The sequence below is a fragment of the Panicum virgatum genome, chromosome 7N (assembly GCF_016808335.1).
Source record: "Panicum virgatum strain AP13 chromosome 7N, P.virgatum_v5, whole genome shotgun sequence".
Taxonomy (NCBI): domain Eukaryota; kingdom Viridiplantae; phylum Streptophyta; class Magnoliopsida; order Poales; family Poaceae; genus Panicum; species Panicum virgatum.
Genome location: NC_053151.1, coordinates 48833463 through 48849116, shown reverse-complemented (window position 1 = coordinate 48849116; position 15654 = coordinate 48833463). Strand labels below are relative to the sequence as shown.

General features: G+C 48.1%; 1 pseudogene; it reads left to right on the top strand.

Moving 5' to 3' along the window:
* The first annotated feature begins 1014 nt into the window (after window positions 1-1014).
* LOC120681378 lies at window positions 1015-15421 on the top strand (annotated as a pseudogene).
* The last annotated feature ends 233 nt before the right edge of the window (window positions 15422-15654 follow it).

Sequence of the window (15654 nt, the reverse complement as noted above, 5' to 3'; positions counted from 1 at the left end):
TAAGCAAACAAAGAACAGCCTTTGGTCAGATAAGTAGTGGAAGCAAAGCTAAATTAAAAAGTCAATTAAGAGACTCACCAAAATGAATAGACTAGATACTATAAAAGAGCCCTCTTAATTAAGCAAACAAAGACTAGCAAAGATTATCGAGCAAAAGCTAATCCATTACTCAGAAGAGCCGCCAGAGCAAACATGCAGCAATTAAATAACTGAACATTCCTGTAGCATGAAAGGGACACAACATGAGAATTAGCTATAGAAAATTACCTTGCCTTGCTGCTGAGCTTGAAGCTGCGCGGGCTGCCTGCTCCTGGTCGTGCGTCCCTGATGAGGCAGCGCTGGCCCGCTGCATCGGCCCGTGCGCTTGGCGCCGTGATGGGATGCCGGTCGCCCCGCAGGCAGGCGGCCTGGGGGCCGGCCGCCCCGCTGCCGGGCGACCGGCCCCTAGGGACCTTCGTGTAATTTTTTTAGAAATGCCCTTGCCGCCCCGCTGCCGGGCGGCCAGGTCCCGGCCGCCCGGCAGCGGGGCGGCCGGAGTATATTCATGTAAATTTCCAAATCGAAAATATATTTTTGTAAATAAAAAAAATAAAAAAAATAAAAAACCGCCGGATTTGGAGCTTTCCGAATTCTGTCTGACCCTGCGATGGCTGCGAAAATGCGAGGAGCTTTCTGACCCTGACGTTTCGTCAGTATTGATTGATTATTGCTATGGAGAAGATAGAGCGTTAAACTTACAACAGTAAACAATTCCTGGATTACTCAGCACCTCATCCGCTTAGCACCACTTTATCGGTGCTTAGGCACGAATCAAGAGATTGACAGTTTGACACAAACCACCCACACGCAGTCAAGTCAAAAACAAGTGCTAAACTTGGAGACTTGGTGGACTGTTGCGGCTGAAGTCTTCTGCAATCGCAAGCGATCCACAATTTTCAGTAGCTATAAAACACCCTCATCCGGCCATGGCAGCGGCGTGCAATTTCACTCTCGCCTTCTGCCGTCCATGTCTTCGTCGTCCACGACTCACGCCATGAACGGCAAGCAGCACCTGCAGCATGGTCGCCATGGCAGGACTGCCTACCATTTCCAGCCTGCCAAGAACTGGATGAACGGTACGCACGCCTTGCGCTTGATCACATCAAAGTCACAGAATTCAGGAGAAAGAAACAGACTGACTTTTTTCCGTTTTCAATTGCATCTGGTTTCCTTCATTTGCTGGAACGGATGGCTTTGAACAGATCCAAACGGTACGCAATCTTTTTCATGTCTCAGTTCTCTGCCAATAATTTCACTTTTTTTTAAATAAAATAATTTCATTTATTCTTGGGTTCTCTGTTCAGTATCTTTGGACAGCATTCAGTCTAATCTTAAAGTTACTCCAATTTTAAAAGTTTTTTTATTTGAAGAGACTGAGCGTGGCAGCCATATCCTCCTGTTCTGTGGCAGGGCCTTTGTACCACAACGGCATGTACCGCTTCTTCTACCAGTACACCCGCATGACCCGTTGTTCGGCGCCGGCAAGCTCTCCTGGGGTCACTCCCGTCTCCGGCGACCTCGTGAACTGGGCCTTCCTCGGCACCGCGCTCGATCCGACGTCGTCCTTCGACGTCGATGGCTGCTGGTCGGGGTCGACCACGACGTTGCCCGACGGCCGAATCGCCATCCTCTACACCGGACGCGACGCCGACGAGGTGCAGGTGCAGAACGTGGCCTTCGCCAAGAACCCGTCGGACCTGCTCCTCCGGGAGTGGGACAAGACCAGCTTCAACCCGATCATCCCGCAGCCGGCGGACGTGACGGGCAACAACTTCCGCGACCCCACCACGGCGTGGCTCGGCCGCGACGGGCTGTGTGTAACACCAGGTGTTAATTATCTATAATTAAAACTAACTTCGATCATTAGCTTTAAATCTTCATAGTTAAATCGCTAGAAAAAAAATTCTGTCAAAATTTTGTTAGCTCGGGCTAGACCGGTCCGACCGGTCTGAGCGACCGGTTGGGAGTCTTTTTAATTTTTTTATCCTCCCCTGGTATTTATCTCTTTCACTCAGCTCTCTCTCTTCTTCCTCCAGACAGAGACGAGCAGAGCTCGTTCCACCGCCGCCCCTTCCATCGATCTCCTCACTCCGGTCGCCTTGCTTCGATCCCTTGCGCATAAAAGTTCCCCACCACCTCCTCCACCTTCCCCAACCTCCAGCCTAGCCTCTCCTCGGCCGAATCGGCGAGAATCGAAGCTCCAATCCTCCATGGACAGTAACTCCGCCCCTCACCGTCAATCCACCTCTCCGGTCGTCCTCCGCCCAAACAAGTCCCCAAAATGGGTTCGTGGTGAGTTCCTCATCCTCCTCGGCCTCTTTCCCCATGGATTCCAGCGCCGAGCCGCCCGGGACGCCGCCGGCCATGGCCCTGCGCCATGGCTCGACTATGACCGGTCTGACCGGTTATAATAACCGGTCTGACCGGTGGAGCCTTTTAATTCATTTGACAAAATTTGCAGGTTACCTAACAAATTAAGGAAAAATCCTAAAAATACAAAATTAGTTTTGTTTGAATGCTTAGATCTAAATCTCCAGGGGAAAAATATTAATTCTTGTGAAATGACCTTTTTGCCTCTGATAAAGTTTAGGTTGTGTTTTAGAATTGTTTAATTATTTTCGGTAAATAGGTTAGTCCAAAAATTATGAAACTAGGGCAGTGGCTTGCTTTAGGAATGTGTAGTTCATTGCAAAAGTTACAAGTCTAGAAAACATCGTTTAGTATGGTAATCAATATATCCGTGTACTAGTATATTTATTAGATAATAATTAGTTTATGTTTAAAAAAGATATTGGCGCATACAATTAACACATTTTATTGGTGTAGTGTCATGCTAATTTTTGATTCATCATTAGAATGCACGGATACTCCAGAAAATTTGTACCCGGACAATCTGGGCTAAAACCCGGAGTCTCCGGACGTGTGTGTTTGTAGCTTCTTAATTGTTAAGTTCATCATGAGTAGGCTTAAATAAATAGTCTTAGTAATAAGAACTAGCTTCTTATATGAAAATTTAGTACTTAATTATGAATTGTTCCTAAACTAGCATATTTCCCAATTTAATTAAAGTTATACTTTTAAATAATCTCATAGAGTTGTCTAACTATTTTAGCCTCCTATGTATTACTTCTTTGAATTCACCCCGAGGTTGATTGAGTAAAGAAAGAGTCTAGTAGCTGTAGCTTGCAATATATATACTTAGGACATTGCTCGGTTAGGACTGGTCTGACCGGTCAAAAGGACCGGTCTGACCGGTAGCGTGCTTGGGGTAATCTGGACCGGTCTGACTGGTCTGTTGGACCGGTCTGACCGGTGTGGCGGCAGCTGAGCGGGTAGGGTTAGGGTAGTTGGTCCGAATAATTAGCAATTCTCCTCAGTTATGGTTTATTTTTGTAAATATGTAATTCATATATACATTCTCTCATATCATATGCATATGCACACATGTAGATTCCGGTGCATGCGATCTCGTGACTGTGGAACAGGCGTAGCCATGAAGCCCAAGAGCTAGCGAGGCAGGATTGAGAAGGAATTCGTGAAGACCCGGCCCAATGGTCGGAAGGGCCCAAGGCCGAAAATAATATTAGCACTAACTTAGTGTTACCCTCAGGCAAGCCCCGGTGCATGTCCTATTATTTTAAATTATGATCCACTATATATATGTTTTATCTATTACTTGTGCATTATGTATTAGGAATTGATTGGAACCCTAGCTGTATGATCCCTAGGTTTTCTTGAGTTTTTACTAGTATGTCTAGGTCGATAGTGGTGCCAGGCTAAATAAGTCCGGTAGAAGTCGGGTGACTTCGTGTCACTCGCGAGACACAGGAAACTTTAGAAGCCGAGTAATTGCAGGTTACTCGCGAGATACATTATTATCTTTATACTTCAGTATTTGAGATATGAATTGAAATGGATAGGGAGATGTGAGACCGGGCGGGGATGATGGTATTAGGTTTGGCAGCAGGATATGGTTCCTGGGTGTCTTAGCCCCGTCCGTGTCGGTTAAGGACCGGTCGTTGTGGCAGTGCTGATCGGGGATTGAATTGTACTAACCGCATGCCAGGAGTAGGAGGTAGTCGAAACCGGTAAGCCGAGTACTGCTTTGCTTCGAAAGTATAGGAACCCGCACCCAACTCCCGGGACGAGTTGAGTAGTCGCGGAGAATTGGGATGCATATGTTTACTTTTGGTGGTCTCACGTTGAGCTCGGCTGACCATATGTCGTTGGGCTGGTTCCTGTAGTTCGAGGCGGGGAGGGGAAATGTTGGTGCATGGGGTCCGACGGGGCTTTTGCGTGCCGTGTTGGTTAGGTCCACCTTGCAAGGTTAAATCGGATCGATTCGCCGTGTCTCGCGGATATGAGAGCCTTGATCTCTTTGTCACCTCATAGCAAATGAGTTAGGATATTAGAGATATAAAAATGGATACAATTCTGAATCTTAATTGGATGCTCCACATGCGTGTGTAGATAGGCAAACATTAGTGAGAGTCTATCTATATAAAATATACGGCTAAAATATTGAAAGTAAGGATACACTTTTAGATGCTTTTTCTGCAAAACAAACCACCAGCCAAATGTCGTGCATGTCTAGGTATGTGGGCTAAGTTATACCCACTGGTCGGGTAAGCCTTGCTGAGTATTAGTATATTCAGGGTTTGTTGTTAAATTGTTTTCAGGTGTAGAAGCTAACCAGGATTCTCATCGGTGGCCTTGATGTGACGTCCTCGTGCCGTCATAGTTTTTCTTTACTTGATTTCATTTGATTTTCCATTGAAAATTTTCCACAGGTTAGACTCTCTCTTCCGCGGCTATCATTTCTTATGTTAATTCTAAATTAAAAGCTGTTTTGTAAGCAATTTAAAATTAATTACTATTTTTAAAGAATATTTCATGCTGGTACCTTCTGCGCTCGCCTTCGTGCGAGACTTCTGGTGTGTTTCGATCGGCCTGTGAGTTGGAAACAGCCTGTCAAGTTCAAGATTTTAAATAACCGGCTATAGCGGCAGCTATAGCCGGATATAGCCTTTTGGGAGCATAAATGCTAGGAGAAAGTCCATTTGGCGCTAAGCAGGATAGTCCGCTAATAACCCGCTATAACCAGCTAAATCAGCTAAATTACCATCTTTTAGCCAGCTAAATCAGCTAAATCTGCTGGTGATGATTAGACGGGTAGAAATGATCAGATGCCACTGATGTGTATCAACTTCATATTTATGCTTTCAGTTTGTTTGTGTGAAACTGTGAACTCATTTCTTCGTCGGTCTGTCGTTTGTGTTAGACTTATGGTTGTTGCATCATCTGAACTTTGTGTTAGATTTGTGAAAGCATGAAGTTGAAGTCCTATATTGTTTCTCTACATGATGAATTGATGATGTACTGAATATTCTGAAACTGTGAATTTGATTTGCAAAACAACTAAATGGATTAGCTAAGATTATAGCCGGATATAGTCTTTTCTTAGCCTTCGAAAAGGTAACCGCTAAGGACCTTAGCAGGATATTTAAAACATTACTCAAGTTACACTTAATTAAACTAATGTGTCAAATGATTGTGGTTATGTTTAATTAAATGTTTTAACTCGACGGATATATCACACTGTGGAGGTTCGCCATCGCCGCCGAGGTCGACGGCGTAGGCTCCACCTTAATCTACCGAAGCGCGGACTGTTGGAGTAATGGGCTTGGCCCATTTATTCTAAAGCAATAAAAGAATTTAAAGCCCACTATTAATGCTAGGGAATCAATGTTTAATTCCGTACCGGGAATTGAGGAGGATCTCAACCGACTTAAAAGGTGGACTTCTTGTACACCACTTGTGAAGCCGGTAAGAGGAGGACGGTGAACCACACGCGCGCGCGCGCTCGCTCGCCTCGCCGAGCCGGGCCGGGCCGTGGCCGTGGCCGTGGCCGTGGCCGAGGCCGAGGCCGAGGCGCGGTGCGGCGCGGCCGGCCGGGCGGTGCGGCGCGGCGCGGCGCGGCGCGGCGCGGTGTGATGTGATGGCTATTTTGCCGTTGACAGCAATTAATCGTGCGATTAAATGTGCAATTAAATCTGTAATTAATGGCCATAACCGCATCACCTAAATGACTCTGATGGTGTCCAGGTTCAACGAACCTGAGCACCTGAGTCACTATATAAGGAGTGCCATGCCCCTCATCCATCCTACACCAGAGCACTGAGGCAACTCGGCTCCTCTCTTCTCCCTCTCCAGTTGCAACAACTGAGTTCCCCAACGCTAATCTCTGCGCGCACAGAATTAGCGTGAGCAGGCCTCCGAAACCTTGCTCGCCTTGAGATCCTGCACGGGATAGGCGGGCAATCAGGTTTTTGGGTAACGCTTTAGCGTGACTGCTCAAAAATACTAAGGCTTTGCCCGATTGTACGACTACTTCCTGGTGGACGAGCCGAACAACTACGTCGACTACATTCTGGTGGCCGAACGACTACGTCAACTACATCTTGGTGACCGTTCGTGGGACTGCACTGCGAACATCTTCCTGCACCGATTTAGTTCGACTACTTCGACTGAGGCCAACCGAGTAGATGTCTACTCCAGTTGGTAACAGCGCAGCCAATGCCTCCGGCAACGGCCCCGCTTTAGGGTACTCCCTAAAACTTTGGTTATTTATATTGTTTATGCTTATATGTGTGATAAGTATAAACATGTTCACATGTTTTCTTTTACTCCTTAAAGTCATAGAAATATTGCTAGTTTATACATCTAATTTTGGAATTAAAATATACCGAAAATTGCCTAGATTTCTAACAATCCAAAAACCTGATTGTGTTAATAGGCTTTCGGTATCTAGCTTTGCTGCATCAATCAAACCATCACCTTTTGATGGTTCAAATTACAAACGTTGGCAAGAGCGGCTTATACTGTGGTTAACACTATCGAGAGTGATCCATGTGAAAGAGGGTAAGCCTGAACAATTCTCTCCAGAGGAAGGGAGTGCGTTCGATGAGGCTGATATCCTCTTTCGAGGCTTGATCATTAGTGTTCTCGGTGATAACCTGGTGGATTCTTATATCCGGCTGCCAACTGGCAAAGCTTTGTGGGATGCTCTTGAGGCTCAATATGGAGTATCTGACGCCGGGAGTGAGTTGTATATCATGGAGCAGTTCCTTGAGTACAGGATGGTCGAAGACCGTTCTGTAGTGGAACAGGCTCATGAAATACATACTCTGGCAAAAGATCTCAAAAATTGCAGCAAAGAGTCCCCATGTGTGTTACCCAATAAGTTTGTGGCTGGAGGTATAATCTCTAAGCTGCCACCTTCTTGGAGGGACTTTGCTACTTCTCTAAAACATAAGAGACAGGAGTTCACAATAGATGGACTCATAGGGACTCTTGATGTCGAGGAGAAGGCGAGAGCAAAGGACATACGTGGGAAAGGAGTTGTTGGTGCTTCAAGTGCCAATCTTATTCAGAAGAACAACTCCAACAAGAACAAGAAAAAGCCACCGCAGAACCAACCAAAGACTAAGAAGACAACCACTTTTAAGAAGAAGAAGAAGACGGGAGCTTGCTATGTGTGCGCTAGTACGGATCACTTTGCTGCAAAGTGTCCGAACCGCAAAGGCAACAACTCCGCCAACATGGTTATTAGCGAGCCTGGAGGAACTTCGGGGTACGGTAATTTATTACCTACTGTTCTTTCAGTCTTTGGTTCACCCGAGTGGTGGGTTGATACTGGTGCTAATATTCATATTTGTGCTGATGCTTCTTTGTTCTCTTCTTACCAGACCGGCGGGACTTCCTCCTTGCTGATGGGGAACGGATCACATGCGCGTGTTCTTGGTGTTGGTACGGTAAATCTGAAGTTTACTTCGGGGAAGACCGTGTAGCTGAAGAACGTGCAGCATGTCCCCACCATCAAGAAGAATTTAGTCAGCGGCTCTCTACTGTGTAGAGATGGTTTCAAATTAGTCTTTGAGTCCAATAAATGTATCTTGTCTAAGTTTGGTACTTTTGTTGGAAAAGGTTATGAAAGCGGAGGTTTGTTCCGTCTTTCTTTGTCAGATGTTTGTAATAAAATTGCATACAATGTTATTAACGTTGATGAAACAAATGTTTGGCATTCGAGGCTTTGTCACGTTAATTTTGGTTGTATGATGCGCTTAGCTAATTTGAGCTTAATTCCAAAGTTCACTTTTGTCAAAAATTCTAAGTGTCATGTATGTGTTGAATCAAAACAAACTCGTAAGCCTCATAAGACCGCGGAGGCAAGGAGCTTGGCACCCTTAGAATTAATTCATTCCGATTTGTGCGAAATGAATGGAGTGTTGACAAAAGGTGGTAAAAAATATTTCATGACTTTGATTGATGATAGTACTAGATTTTGTTACATCTATTTGTTGAAGTCAAAAGATGAAGCTTTACACTACTTTAAAATCTATAAAGCTGAAGTAGAAAACCAACTTGAGAGAAAGATCAAAAGAGTTAGGTCAGATCGTGGTGGTGAGTATTTCTCAAATTTATTCACTTTATTCTGCGAGGAACATGGTATTATTCATGAGAGGACGCCTCCCTATTCACCTCAGTCAAATGGGGTTGCCGAAAGAAAGAACCGCACTCTAACGGATTTGGTTAACGCCATGTTAGATACAGCGGGACTTTCCAAGGAATGGTGGGGTGAGGCTATATTGACTGCATGTCATGTCCTAAACCGTGTTCCTACAAAGAATAAAGAGATAACTCCTTTCGAGGAATGGGAGAAGAAAAGGCCAACACTGTCATACTTACGTACATGGGGTTGTTTGGCAAAAGTGAGTGTGCCAATAACCAAGAAACGTAAGCTTGGACCTAAAACTGTGGATTGTATCTTTCTAGGTTATGCTATTCACAGCATTGGATATAGATTTTTAATAGTGAAATCTGGAGTACCTGACATGCATGTTGGTACTATAATGGAGTCCAGAGATGCTACATTTTTTGAAAACATTTTTCCCATGAGAGATGAAACAAGTTCATCTAGGCAAGAGTTCATCAAGGATGATGGCTCTGCTGAGCCGATAGAACACAATGAACATACACTTGTAGAAAATCCTGAGGAGGATAACAATGATGCTCCGAGAAAGAGCAAGAGACAAAGGACTGTAAAGTCTTTTGGTGATGATTTCATTGTATACCTCATAGATGATACACCCAGAACCATTGAAGAGGCATATTCATCTCCTGATGCTGACTATTGGAAGGAAGCAGTAAGGAGTGAGATGGATTCTATTATGTCTAATGGAACCTGGGAGATCGTTGAACGTCCTTATGGATGTAAACCGGTTGGATGCAAGTGGGTGTTCAAGAAAAAGCTTAGGCCAGATGGTACTATTGAAAAGTACAAGGCTAGGCTTGTGGCCAAGGGTTATACACAAAAAGAAGGAGAAGATTTCTTTGACACTTATTCACCAGTTGCCCGATTGATCACAATTCGAGTGTTACTTTCCTTGGCAGCCTCTTATGGTCTTCTCGTTCATCAGATGGACGTTAAGACGGCTTTCCTCAATGGAGAGTTAGAAGAGGAGATCTATGTGGATCAGCCGGATGGGTTTGTATCAAAGGGTCAAGAAGGAATGGTTTGTAAGTTGTTAAAATCTTTATATGGTCTCAAGCAAGCGCCTAAGCAGTGGCATGAAAAGTTTGATAGAACTTTGACCTCTGCCGGCTTTGTTGTGAACGAAGCTGACAGATGTGTGTACTATCGCTATGGTGGGGCTGAAGGAGTGATTTTGTGCTTGTATGTGGATGACATACTGATCTTTGGCACTAGCCTTAATGTGATTAAGGAAGTCAAAGAGTTTTTATCTCAAAATTTTGAGATGAAGGATCTGGGAGAAGCTGATGTTATCCTTAATATAAAGCTGGTAAAAGAGATCAATGGTGGGGTGATTCTTACACAGTCTCACTATGTGGAGAAGGTGTTAAGTCGCTTTGGTTATAGCGACTATAAACCTGTCTCAACACCATATGATGCCAGTTTAATTCTTAGAAAGAACAAAAGGATAATGCGAGATCAGCTGAGATATTCTCAGATCATTGGTTCATTAATGTATTTAGCGAGCGCTACAAGACCTGATATCTCGTTTGCTGTAAGCAAACTGAGCCGGTTTGTTTCAAACCCGGGAGATGATCATTGGAAGGGTCTTGAAAGAGTAATGCGCTATCTGAAGGGGACAATGAACTATGGAATTCACTACACCGGGTACCCAAGGGTACTAGAAGGGTATAGTGATTCAAATTGGATTTCTGATGCTGATGAGATAAAGCCACAAGTGGTTATGTGTTTACACTTGGTGGTGGAGCTGTTTCCTGGAAGTCTTGCAAGCAGACCATCTTAACGAGGTCAACTATGGAAGCAGAACTCACAGCATTAGATACCGCCACTGTTGAGGCTGAGTGGCTTCGTGAGCTCCTTATGGACTTGCCGATAGTTGAAAAACCGTTACCGGCAATCCTAATGAACTGTGACAATCAAACGGTAATTGTCAAGGTGAATAGTTCAAAGGATAACATGAAGTCATCTAGACATGTGAAAAGGCGGTTGAAATCTGTCAGAAAATTGAGAAACTCCGGAGTTATAGCCCTGGACTATGTTCAGACGGATAAAAATCTGGCAGATCAGTTTACAAAGGGTCTTTCACGAAATGTGATAGACAATGCATCTATGGAATTGGGCTTGAGACCCACGTGAGTCATTCTATAGTGGAAACCTGTCCTATGTGATCGGAGATCCCGTGAATTAGGATGGTGAAACAAAACTAAAGTCTGACTGTGAGAAGAGAACCTTTGTGAAAAGGGCTCATTCCGTGTATAAGGTGCATTTCTCTTCTAATCTGTATGGCAGGTTGGTCTATACCTTAATGTGTGCCAGGTGGTTTCTTTTAAACAAATGAGTTGTTTTCTTGAAACAAAAGATGTTGTCCTACAGAACATCTGAAAGGAACACACCTATATGAGTTTGACCACTGGTCATGGTCTATGAGAATTGGGTATTCTCTAGAAACTCATGATGGGCCTGGAGTATGACTTATAAGCTCCAAACCGCGGGGATGCTTTTGCAGCCTAGTACCAGTGTAGGGCTCTGGTCAAACTTGTTTGCACAAAACTGGCAATTCAAGGCATAGTCCATTGCACAGTTGTGAATAAGTGTAGCCTTTGTCCTAGATGGAAGTTCAACTTAACAGTCTCTGTCGAATACTGGTATATCAAAGAGAGAATGAGGGTATTTCTAGTGTGGCTTGAATTTCTTGGTGGGGATTGTTGGAGTAATGGGCTTGGCCCATTTATTCTAAAGCAATAAAAGAATTTAAAGCCCACTATTAATGCTAGGGAATCAATGTTTAATTCCGTACCGGGAATTGAGGAGGATCTCAACCGACTTAAAAGGTGGACTTCTTGTACACCACTTGTGAAGCCGGTAAGAGGAGGACGGTGAACCACACGCGCGCGCGCGCTCGCTCGCCTCGCCGGGCCGGGCCGGGCCGGGCCGGGCCGTGGCCGTGGCCGTGGCCGTGGCCGTGGCCGAGGCCGAGGCCGAGGCGAGGCGCGGCGCGGCGCGGCCGGCCGGACGGGCGGTGCGGTGCGGCGCGGCGCGGCGCGGCGCGGTGTGATGTGATGGCTATTTTGCCGTTGACAGCAATTAATCGTGCGATTAAACGTGCAATTAAATCTGTAATTAATGGCCATAACCGCATCACCTAAATGACTCTGATGGTGTCCAGGTTCAACGAACCTGAGCACCTGAGTCACTATATAAGGAGTGCCATGCCCCTCATCCATCCTACACCAGAGCACTGAGGCAACTCGGCTCCTCTCTTCTCCCTCTCCAGTTGCAACAACTGAGTTCCCCAACGCTAATCTCTGCGCGCACAGAATTAGCGTGAGCAGGCCTCCGAAACCTTGCTCGCCTTGAGATCCTGCACGGGATAGGCGGGCAATCAGGTTTTTGGGTAACGCTTTAGCGTGACTGCTCAAAAATACTAAGGCTTTGCCCGATTGTACGACTACTTCCTGGTGGACGAGCCGAACAACTACGTCGACTACATTCTGGTGGCCGAACGACTACGTCAACTACATCTTGGTGACCGTTCGTGGGACTGCACTGCGAACATCTTCCTGCACCGATTTAGTTCGACTACTTCGACTGAGGCCAACCGAGTAGATGTCTACTCCAGTTGGTAACAGCGCAGCCAATGCCTCCGGCAACGGCCCCGCTTTAGGGTACTCCCTAAAACTTTGGTTATTTATATTGTTTATGCTTATATGTGTGATAAGTATAAACATATTCACATGTTTTCTTTTACTCCTTAAAGTCATAGAAATATTGCTAGTTTATACATCTAATTTTGGAATTAAAATATACCGAAAATTGCCTAGATTTCTAACACGGACTTCGTCAGCTGGGAGCGGAACGCCCTGCCGCTGCACGCCTCGCCGGGCATCCCCTGCTGGGAGTGCCCCGACTTCTTTCCCGTGGCGGAGCAGGGCACGGAGGGGCTGGACACGTCGGCGGACGGCGCCGGGGTGAGGCACGTGCTCAAGCTCAGCAAGGCCGCCGACGAGGACTACTACGTGGTCGGTCGGTACGACGACGAGGCCGACACGTTGGTGCCGGTGGAGGACGGCGAGCAGGCCGACGTCCGGAACTGGCGCCGGATCGACCGCGGCCACCTGTTCGCGGCCAAGTCGTTCTTCGACGCGCGCAGGAAACGGCGCGTGCTCTGGGCGTGGGTCGACGAGATGGACAGCCGATCCGACGACGTCGCCAAGGGCTGGACCGGCATTCAGGTGACCGCCGCCGGCATGGCATTGGCATGCCTCCGAACAATCTGACAGAAAATTTTGGCTCTGCTGATTGCCGCTTGGGTGACGGGATGTGTGTGCAGTCGTTTCCGAGATCCCTGTGGCTGGACACCGACGGGAAGCAGCTGGTGCAGTGGCCGGTGGAGGAGATCGAGACGCTGCGGAGGAAGCAAGTCACTCTGCTGGGCGCGGTGGTGGGCTCCGGCGGGCTGCACGAGATCGCCGGCATCGAGACCCTGCAGGCGGACGTGGAGGTGGTGTTCGAGATCCCGAACTTGAAGGAGGCCGAGCAGCTCGACCCCAAGTGGCTGCAAGATCCCCAGAAGTTGTGCGCGGAGAAGGGCGCCGCCGTGCAGGGCGGCGTCGGGCCGTTCGGGCTGATCGTGATGGCGTCCGGCGACATGCGGGAGCAGACCACCATCTTCTTCAGAGTGTTCAAGCATGACGACGCGTACAAGGTTCTCATGTGCACCGACCTGACAAGGTTCTGCCAACTCTTGTAACTGAATGCCTCTGGGATAGCAATTTGTTGTTCTAAATAAACATAACAATTATTTATTGTGCATTGCCTTGCAAAACATGTATAGGTCATCGACCAAAGAGGGGGTGCACAGACCGATTTATGCAGGATTTGTGGACATGGATGTGGAGAAAGACAAGAGCATATCGCTGAGAACACTAGTGAGATCTCTATGTCCCATACACTATTCAGTGGCAGTAGAAAACATCTCTTCCTTACAAAAAAAAAAAAGAAACCTCTCTTGCTTTTTAGTTGAACTTTTTGTTATGTATACACCTGAGGATCAACAGAGCTAAGAATTATTACTCGACGAAATCCAGATTGACCACTCTGTCTTTTTTTCGCGAACGTGTCTGAGCACGTATTTCATTAAGAGAAAAGCAATACGACCATTACAAACCTTAATAGGCAGAGACTATTAAGGCGAATACAAGCACCACTAAACAAGTGGCGGACGACAACATAACAGACAAGAACAGCAAGAACGACAGGGGAGGAGACTCACCCGACCTACGAACCTAGCACAACCATACAACTGAACCTGCAAAGTAAACTACAACGACAAGGGTGCAAAGGTCTACAACACAACAACGGTGGCAAAGCATCCACCCAACCAACTAACCACGGCGGCAAAGCATCCGCTCGAGGTGATTTTCAACCAACACAACGACAGCGGCAAAGCATCCGCCAGAGCAACGGCGGCAAAGCATCCGCCAGATGACGACCGACGCAACCCTAATGATGTAGATGCAACCGAGCGAAGGAAGGCGCAGAAGCAAGAACTCTCCGAAGAGAGCAAACGACGACCACCACCGGAGCGGAGAGGAGGGACGAGGGGGAAAGATGACGCCCTCAACAAGGTGATCGGCGCCCAAGGGCGTCGCCGTCATCAGCCCGCAAACGGGTCCATGGCTTTCGCCTCCACCCAAATCCCTCCACAAATCCGACACCACCGCAGCATAGGAGGGTACGCCGGCCGGCACCGCGCCGCAGGAGGCCACCAGGAGGGCGGCCAGCGGGGGCAGAGCAAGGATTTTCATCCGGAGAGCTCATCAGAGAGGAGGGACATGGGGGACGATGACGCCTTCAAGAAGGTGAGCGGCGCCCTCGGGTGTCGCCGTCATCGGCCCGCAAACGGGTCCATGTCTTTCGCCTCCACCCAAGTCCCTTTACAAATCTGACGCCACCGCAGCACAGGAGGGTATGCCGGCAGGCACCGCGCCGCAGGAGGCCACCAGGATGGCGGCCAACGTCCAGCGGGAGGGCAGAGCAACCCCCAAGACGAGCGGGCGATGCAGGCCCGGCCGGGCCAAGGGAGTGCCCGGCGCAACTGCCTGGGAGCCCGCCCAGGAGCGACCAAGCCGACGGCGGCCCCTGACCACCAACCAGCCGGCCAGGAAGGGCCCCGCGACCGGGGTGAGCGCCGGCGACGGCAGCACGGCCGCGCGCCTCCACACAACCGACCCCCCAAGGCACAACACAAGCCGGCAGGGAGGGAGGGGCGATGATGGATCCGGCCCTGGGGACCCCGGATCCGGCGAGGAGGGGGCCGGATCCGGCCCGGCGACCGGCAGAGGAGCGCCGACGAGCAAGGTTGAAGGCCGGGGGGAGGGGGTTGGGGGGAGGCGGGAGGAAAGAAGGAGGAGAGGGGAGGCGCGAGCAGAGTCGGCTTCGACTCGGCCGCGGGCCGCCGCCGCATCCGGCGACGGTGGCGGCCCGGGGAGGGCTAGTGGGTGGCGGCGCGGTGAGCCCCCCGTGTCGCCTGGGATAGCGACGCGGGGGGGGGGGGATTAGTTCCTGTTTGGCCCGCGTCTGATTGACCACTCTGTCATTGAGAGCTTCGGAGGTGGGGGCCGGACTTGCATGATGGCTCGAGTGTACCCTGAACACGTCGCAACAGGCAGCAGCCACTTGTATGTGTTCAACAATGGGTTGGACACGGCGAAGGTGTCCAAGCTCGAGGCTTGGGAGCTTGGCACGGCAAGCGTCAATGTTGAAGATGACGGCCTGGTTGCACTGCTGCCACCGGTGGTTCCAATCTTATCGGATGTCGCTGAATAGGCGCAACTATCATCATCATTTGGAGTGAAACATGATCTCAAATAAAGCAGTAGTTTGTTCCGATGTGGTTGTGCTGCAGATAGATTGGCATTGGTTATTATTATGACCAAATAAAATCATTATTCGTGGTCTCGTGTCTGAAAGATGTAGCTGCTTTATTTGATTGCCTGAAAGAGCAAGGGATTTTCAGCCAGAGTAACTGAACACCATTGTCCAGGGCAAAATTTAAGGGT